Source organism: Octodon degus, unplaced genomic scaffold (genome assembly GCF_000260255.1).
Source record: "Octodon degus isolate 3935 unplaced genomic scaffold, OctDeg1.0 scaffold00037, whole genome shotgun sequence".
NCBI lineage: Eukaryota > Metazoa > Chordata > Mammalia > Rodentia > Octodontidae > Octodon > Octodon degus.
Window position 1 is genome coordinate 4797337 of NW_004524613.1, and position 7247 is coordinate 4804583.

The following is a 7247-nucleotide window of genomic DNA, read 5'->3' on the forward strand; positions in this document are numbered from 1 at the left end:
CAGCTCTGGAGAGGCTGCAAACAGGAAGATCACTATGAGTCCGAGCTGTGTAGTGAGACCCTGTACCAAATACATTTAAAAAAAAAAAAAAAAAAAAAAAAAGATGGTTAAGTACCAGAAGTTAAAAATGGTTAAAAGTGACTCCTAGGAAACTACAAATGGGTGTGGTGGCTCACACCTGCAATGCTAGCACTCAGAAGGCCAAGGCATATGTATCAAAAAATAAAAAGAGAAAGGATGTGTGAAAGAAATAGGTGATTTTTCTTCTAAAATTTTTCATATTCTTAAAAGAAAACAAATGTTTATTCAGCAATTACAAAACACTGTTTTCCTAAGAGTATGGGCCACTGAGAAACCCATTAGGCTGTGATTACTAGTTCAGATGTTACGTCATATGCATTCACACTCTGAAATTCTGTTTAAGGATTACAAAATGTAAATGGTTTACAGAAATTTCCTACCTGCGCCCAAGGTATATTTAAATTTAAAAAGAAATATACAGCCAGGCATGGCTGCACATCTGTAATCCCAGCATTCAGCAGGCTGAGAGATTTGCTGAGTTCAAGGGTAGCCTGAGCTACATAGTGAGTTAAAGACCAGCCTGAATTACAGAGCCAGACAGTATCTTAAAAACCAAAAGAAATATACAAACAGAAGCAATTTATTTACAAAAATTACAATTACAAACAGTACAAACTGTTCTGTTTCTGCAACAGAAGCCAAGAGATTTCACTTTCAAATATGACACACATTCAGTAATCTACTGCCCTATTCTAAAAAAATAATTCTCGGAAGCCCATTAATGATATGTGTAGGGGTCATGTCCCTCAAATCTTCTTTCCAGAACTATGCACAAATACATCATAACAGGAACAGAACTAAATACTCTTTCTTTCCAAAAGTAAATTCTGACTAATCCCCTAACATATGCCTGGTGGATTAAAACTAAAACCATGATTTGGGGCTTTAAAAGGGAAGTCCATTTTGACTTCTCATGAGCTGTGCAATTCCATCACAGCCAGTATTTATATGGCTGGTCCTTACGCCTCTGCATAAGGCATCTATCTCCTTGCTAATGTATAAGAAACAGAATTCTGTACTCTTCGGTTCTGCAAGCTGTCTCACATGCTTTTAATCAGAGTCACTACTACTGCTTGAGGAGTCCGTTGACATAACCTCTACGTCATCTTCATTTTCCTTATTATGCCCAGGAGGTTCCAACAAAAAGTCGTTACTGTGGTTTGGTGGTAACATGTTCATTGACATATCATTTGATTGCCATGGATACTGTGGAGCAAGCACATCTGGTAGTCTACCAGCAGCAAGGGCATCCTCTGGTAAATGACCATTCACACCATTTGTGGAAGGATTGTTCATCTGACCCAACAATCCACTTCTCATCTCTAAATCAGTTGGGTATGGTCTTCGTGGGTCTCCTGGAACCCAGGTCAGTGGGGCACAAACAGCATTACTTGCACTAATTCTATGAGCATACTTAATTATTTCTTCAGAGGAGATAGCACCTTTTCTTGCTTTTTCTATTGACTTGAGTTTCTCTTTTGCTTGATAAACAGCAGTTGCCAGTATTTGTTCTGCTTCCTTTACCTGTTTCTGTAGTTGCTGAATATCACTATCTCTCTTCTCTACTTCTTTTTCTAAAACTTGCATTTCATGATGGATTTTTCCCTGATTAAGTGCCAATTTCATTAGTTCCTGAAATTCCCCATCTCGGTGAATTAACAACTCAAGGACCTGGTTTTCCTCCCCAGCCTGTGACAGCTTTTGGTTTCTTGAAATTGCCAGCATTTCTATAAGTTCCCTTGACAAGACCTCCAGATCTTCAAGCGCAGAAAACAGCTGCTCCCGTGTACTGTTACTGCCTGCTGATGCCGAGCTGCCTCCTAGCCACTCCTTCTCCTTCTCACCACTCGAAGAAGCCGCCATGCTTCTCAGGGACCAGCAACCGTCCACTTGTTTCTTTTCATGTTTACATTTTCACCGGCATCTACTGATTGTAAGCATTTTAGTCTATGATCTGTCTTGAATTAACTTTTGCATATGAAATGTTATAGGAGTCCTAGCTGTCCTTTCATGGCTATATCCAGTTATTTCAGGGGAATTTGTTAAATAAGCTTTCCTTTCCCTGCTATTGTGGTGCCCGGCTGATTGTCAACTGAGCATAGAGGTCTCAGTCTATTTCTGGACTTGCCCCAGTTCTATTGATCTATTTCTATCTACTTCTATTATGTCTGTTAGAGCAGTATAATAAATCTCTTTCTTTTTTGAGAAAAGAAAAGGCTCACTATGTAGCCCAGGCTGGTCTTGAGAACTCACAGAGATCCTCCTGCCTCAGCCTCCCAAGTGCTGGGATTACAGGCATGACTGTATGATAAATCTTGAACTCAAGATACTTTTAATTTTTTCCCCAATATTGTTTTGGTTGTTCTAGGTCAGGGATGGTGACCATTTTAGAGCTTTCAATGATAAAAAAAAAAAAACAAACAAACCCAGCCTGCTGCAGCACACATGCCATAAATTCACCACCACTGTTCACCACCTCTGCATTTCCATGTACATTTGAGAATTACATTGTCAATTTCTTCAGAAGAGCCTGCTGAACTTGAGAGTTGATTCAAGATTCTCGATGATGTAATCTCCCCCCAGAGAGAATTTACTTTGTTTCTGTTAAGCAAGCAAAGCTAACAGCTGAACACCTTCATGCAGTGACTGAGAAATTCAAAACACGACTGCAGTCCCTGTTAGCATTAGTTTACTGACAGTTCACCTTATTATTCCCTGGATGAAATCCTTTGTGATAACTAGGGAAACCCTGAGGCTTTTACCTGGCCCCTTCATTCCTTTCAGCTCTTTTCTACAGTTTTGTTATTGTTGTTTATTTGTTTGGGGTTTTTTTGTCTCATTCGTTCTGGTTGACACTGCTGAAATCGCCTCTCAACATTTCCGTTTCTCAGTTTGTTTTTTCTTTTTTAATGTACTTTGTGCAGGGTCTATAGGGTCTCACTACGTAGGTTGGACTCGTAGTGATCCTCCTGTCTTCAGCCTCCCAAGCTCTGGGATTACACGTGCGCCACCACACCCAGTCTCAATTGCCATCTCAGCGTGCCCTGAGGGCGGGGCTGGCAGGGAACACTGGGGATCGAAACCGGCTGCTGCACTCTGCCTAAGCAGGCGCTTTAGTCTGCTGAGCTATCTGGCCAGCCCTTGTTTTTGTTTTGGAATCAGCAATTATCTTCCTGGTAACGTGCCCACCAAGCAGGCTCACTTTCTTGGCTTCTCCTTTCTCCCACTCTTGGAGTGGAAAAGTCTCACTGTTTGAATAGTTCCTCTATGTCTTCAACTCGATGTTCAAAAACTAATAATTCTTCAAATTTCTAATTGTGCTCAGCGAGAAATTTGTCTGAAGCAGCCTAATTAGACAGGCTTTGTCAGAAGTATAACTCTATGACATACGTTTTAAAAATTTAACTTTATTAAAATTAATTTTGTTTTGGAAAATATGGTCATATACTTCCCTCATGATGTGGAAGAGAGCTGACAATTCCCTAAAGAGGTAAAAATTCTTAACATGTGGGTTTGGCTTCAACCTTATTAGGGAGAAAAACTACCACAGACCCTTAAATTGGAATGCGAGTGGCCACAAAGAGAATGTGATGTTGGTGAACCGCTCACCAGGGTTATGTGGTATGCACTGAGAATGCTCTACCCGCTTACCACCATCACCCCAAAAAGAGAAGGAGAGAAGAATAGCTCCTGGTTCATTACCTTTATCCACCCCAACCAAGGCGAAGCAGCGCCGTCCATTCATCATTTTTATTACTGAGCTACAGCAGCATGTGGGTTTTATAGCTGACTCATACTGAGAAGTCCGCTTCCTATTTGCCTTTATAAGTTGATAGTAAAATCTACTCTTCCTGGATTGACCCCAGGAATCTCTCACTGAACTGTCATTTAATGAGGAAACCAGGCTGGTGGAGGTGACAGCAGCGTGAAGAGAGACTATTCCGCAATCTTAACTTAAGCCTTTGAAATTTCTCAAACCAGATGTAAGGCTAGCAGGAAGCCTGTGGCTCTTGTATACAGATGTCCACACCGGGATCCACACATCGACTCCAGAGTGCCTCGTACACACTCCATGTCACAATTTATACAGACAGACTCACAGCCCCTGGGGCACAGGCAGTGGGAAGGCAGGAAGACTAGACTTAGGCATGGCTAGGCAACGTCATGGAATTCCCTGGATCCTGAAGAGAATCTAATAATAAGTGCTAACTTTTGTCAATCCTTCTTGTATGCTAAGTCCAGTTCCAAGGTGCCTTCTATATCTAGATGTATTCAGTCTTCATAATGATCCTACAGAATGCATATTGTTATTTCCGTTTTTTATTTAAAATTTTGTTATGGGGCCAAAGAGGAAAAAGTGTTATGGGGCCAAAGAGGAAAGTGATCGATGATGTAGAGTGTGCTTAAGGAGAGTCACATGGAGAGAAAACATTCTCTCAGGCTTTCACAGAGAGCACATTGGCCAAGCAACGGCCGTGACTCATCCACATGGCTGACACTGACAAAGATTCTACAATCTGAGGTACAGGATCTCAGGATAAATCCTGAGAGGATTTCACTGACCTTATCAGACCCAAAAGCTACAACTCTTATTGCATAGGTCCTGCTTTACCTTGGTCTTAACCATCCAGAAGGGAAGTATAAAAACGAAGTATAAGAAGTAAAGCCATGCTGTTATGTTGAGCTGTAGGGGACTCAGGTCAACAATTTCTGACATTGCTAGTGAAGCGGAAGCCCCAATACTATTATGGGCTACTGGACTCTTTTAGAATATTTTGCTGAGTTTACACACACCTATAATATTCAAATAATGGTACTTAACAAAAAAAGGGGATACAGATGAATGTCCATTTTGTATCTGTGTATTCAAAGTGGTTAGGATAGATATATAGTTACGTTCTCTTAATGAATAGAGGGATTTGTTCTAATGGTGTTTGTAAATAGGATATCAAGTCCATATCTTGTACAGCAATTAATCACTAGGAAGAATTATGCAATGTGTTAATTATTGAAACTGTCCTACCAATTTGATTTGAAACTGTCTCATTGCTATTTGTTTCTCAATAAAATTATGAAATAAATAAATAAATAAAATAACATTTTGAGGCCAGTCAGATAGCTCAGCGGAGTAAAGCGTCTGCTTAGGCAGATGCAGGGGGCAGGGGTTCAATCCCCGGCCTGCTGTGCTGGACCCCACCTCCCGGGGGTGTGCTGAGACCAAATTGAGATTGGGCGTGGTGGCATGCACCTATAATCCCAGCGCTTGGGAGGCTGAAAATAGGAGGATCATTATGAGTCTGATCTATGTAGTGAGACCCCGGAGACCGTGTACTAAATACATTTTAAAAAAAGAAGAAAAAGTAAATGATTTAAGATTTTGGAAGGTTATGTACAAGGTCCAGCAGTTAGTACATTTTGCAGAACCAAGATTCAACTCTACTGCTGCCTGGTTCTAAGCCTATTCTCTGAAAGTATGAGAAGAAAAGATCTCACTTAAGCAAATAAACTCTGCAGTAGAGTTTCTAAAAAGGAGTATAATAGTGAATTGTTTATTGTTTCTCTCTCATAGTGGTCATCAGCATTAGTCTCAATGAACAACAGCCTATCGAGGCAGTATTAAGCATTCACTTACTAGGTTTTTATAGACAAAGGTGGGGGTTGGCATGGGCAGTGGGAGGAACAGAACACAGGGGTTGACATTCACAAACTTTTTCAAAGCACCTAAATTCTCAGAATACAAAGATTGAAAGTATAAAATACCTCTTTCTCTTCCAAAGCTTCCAATCTTACTTCAGATATTATTCACACGGCATCTACATGTACAGAATATACATACAAAGCAGAGAGATAAAAAGTACAGAAAATATAAAAACAAATAAGCCTGGGCCTCATCTCAAGAAACTCACAATGTAAGGGTGAATCAGACCCATAAATTGGTATTTTCAATATAAGGAATTGAATTAGAAGTAAGTACAAGGTGTCAGGAACCATCAGAAGCTGCACTTAACTGAATGAATGTGGGTGAAACAAGTAGGACGAAATGGCTGTCAAACAAACATGAGGTGGCAGAAGGAACACACTTGAAAGCCTAGTAAGGACACTAGCAACACATCTGTTCTGCTCAGAATGATACAAGTGTACAGCAATGTACAAATCCAACGAGTGTTCCACAGCTGAGCTGTTCTCTGAACACTTTCAGCATGGCTGCTCCCGGGCTATGAACCTTTCTTTCTCTTCCCCTTGCTTTCTCAACCTCTAAATCCATTTTCTGTGAAGGGGCTTTTCTTGGTGACTTTTTCTTCCGCTTCCTCATCCTCTTCTTCCTTGCTTCCTTTCTTTCTTCCTCTCTCTTTTTTCTCTCCCCCATTCTTTTCTTTGGTGAGGTGGAGAAACTGGAAGTCTTCAAGCAGAATGAAAGACTTGAAGTGTTTGTGAAGAATAAAAAGAAAGGACACAAATTAAATAAATGCCAACTGGTGACTGAGCTCACATGTATTGGCCCCCTACCCTCCTACCTCCTGTTGGCATTCTCTGAGGACACTGAGATGAATCTGATCCATGAAGTCAAATCAGCAGAGTATGCTTGTGGGCAATAGATGAGCACATTTGAACTAATGAGAAATAAAGTCTATTAAGTAAAATAGGATAACAAATAGAGAAAGTTAGACTTGTCATGGTTGATATCAAAAGTCCTTTTAGGGTTTTGAAGCAAAAAAAAAAAATCCTTCTCAACTTTGTGGGCCTGCTGGTTAGCTCAGTTGTTTAAGCGCCTGCTCATGCAAATGCAGTCAGGCACAGGATACTGCAGTTAGATCCCCAGCTCCACCTGCCTTACCAGACATGCCCAAGGCAGCCTGAGCCTCAAAAAAAAAAAAAAAAATCCTTCTCAACTTTTAGGGTTTTGAATAGAAGGTAGATGAGAAAGATATGAGAAGGGGAAGAGTAGAATCCTCCAGGTAAGAGGCCGTGCATGAGCCTAATTCTGGACTTAAGGATCTCAGATGCAGCAGAAGAAATTAAAAGAAAGGAGCTGGGGATGTGACTCAGCAGTGGAGCTCTTGCCTTGCATGCACAAGTCCCTGGGTTTGATCCCCAGCACCACAAAAAGAAAGAGGAAGAAAGAAAGGAAGGAAGGAAGGAAGGAAGGGAGGGAGGGAGGGAGGGAG

General features: G+C 40.9%; 1 pseudogene across 1 annotated transcript; it reads right to left on the reverse strand.

The window, feature by feature from the left end:
• Positions 1 to 640: 640 nt before the first annotated feature.
• Positions 641 to 1960, reverse strand: LOC101561634 (annotated as a pseudogene). Its single transcript, XR_001117085.2, has one exon. The product of XR_001117085.2 is annotated as a mediator of RNA polymerase II transcription subunit 4 pseudogene (transcript).
• Positions 1961 to 7247: the final 5287 nt, after the last annotated feature.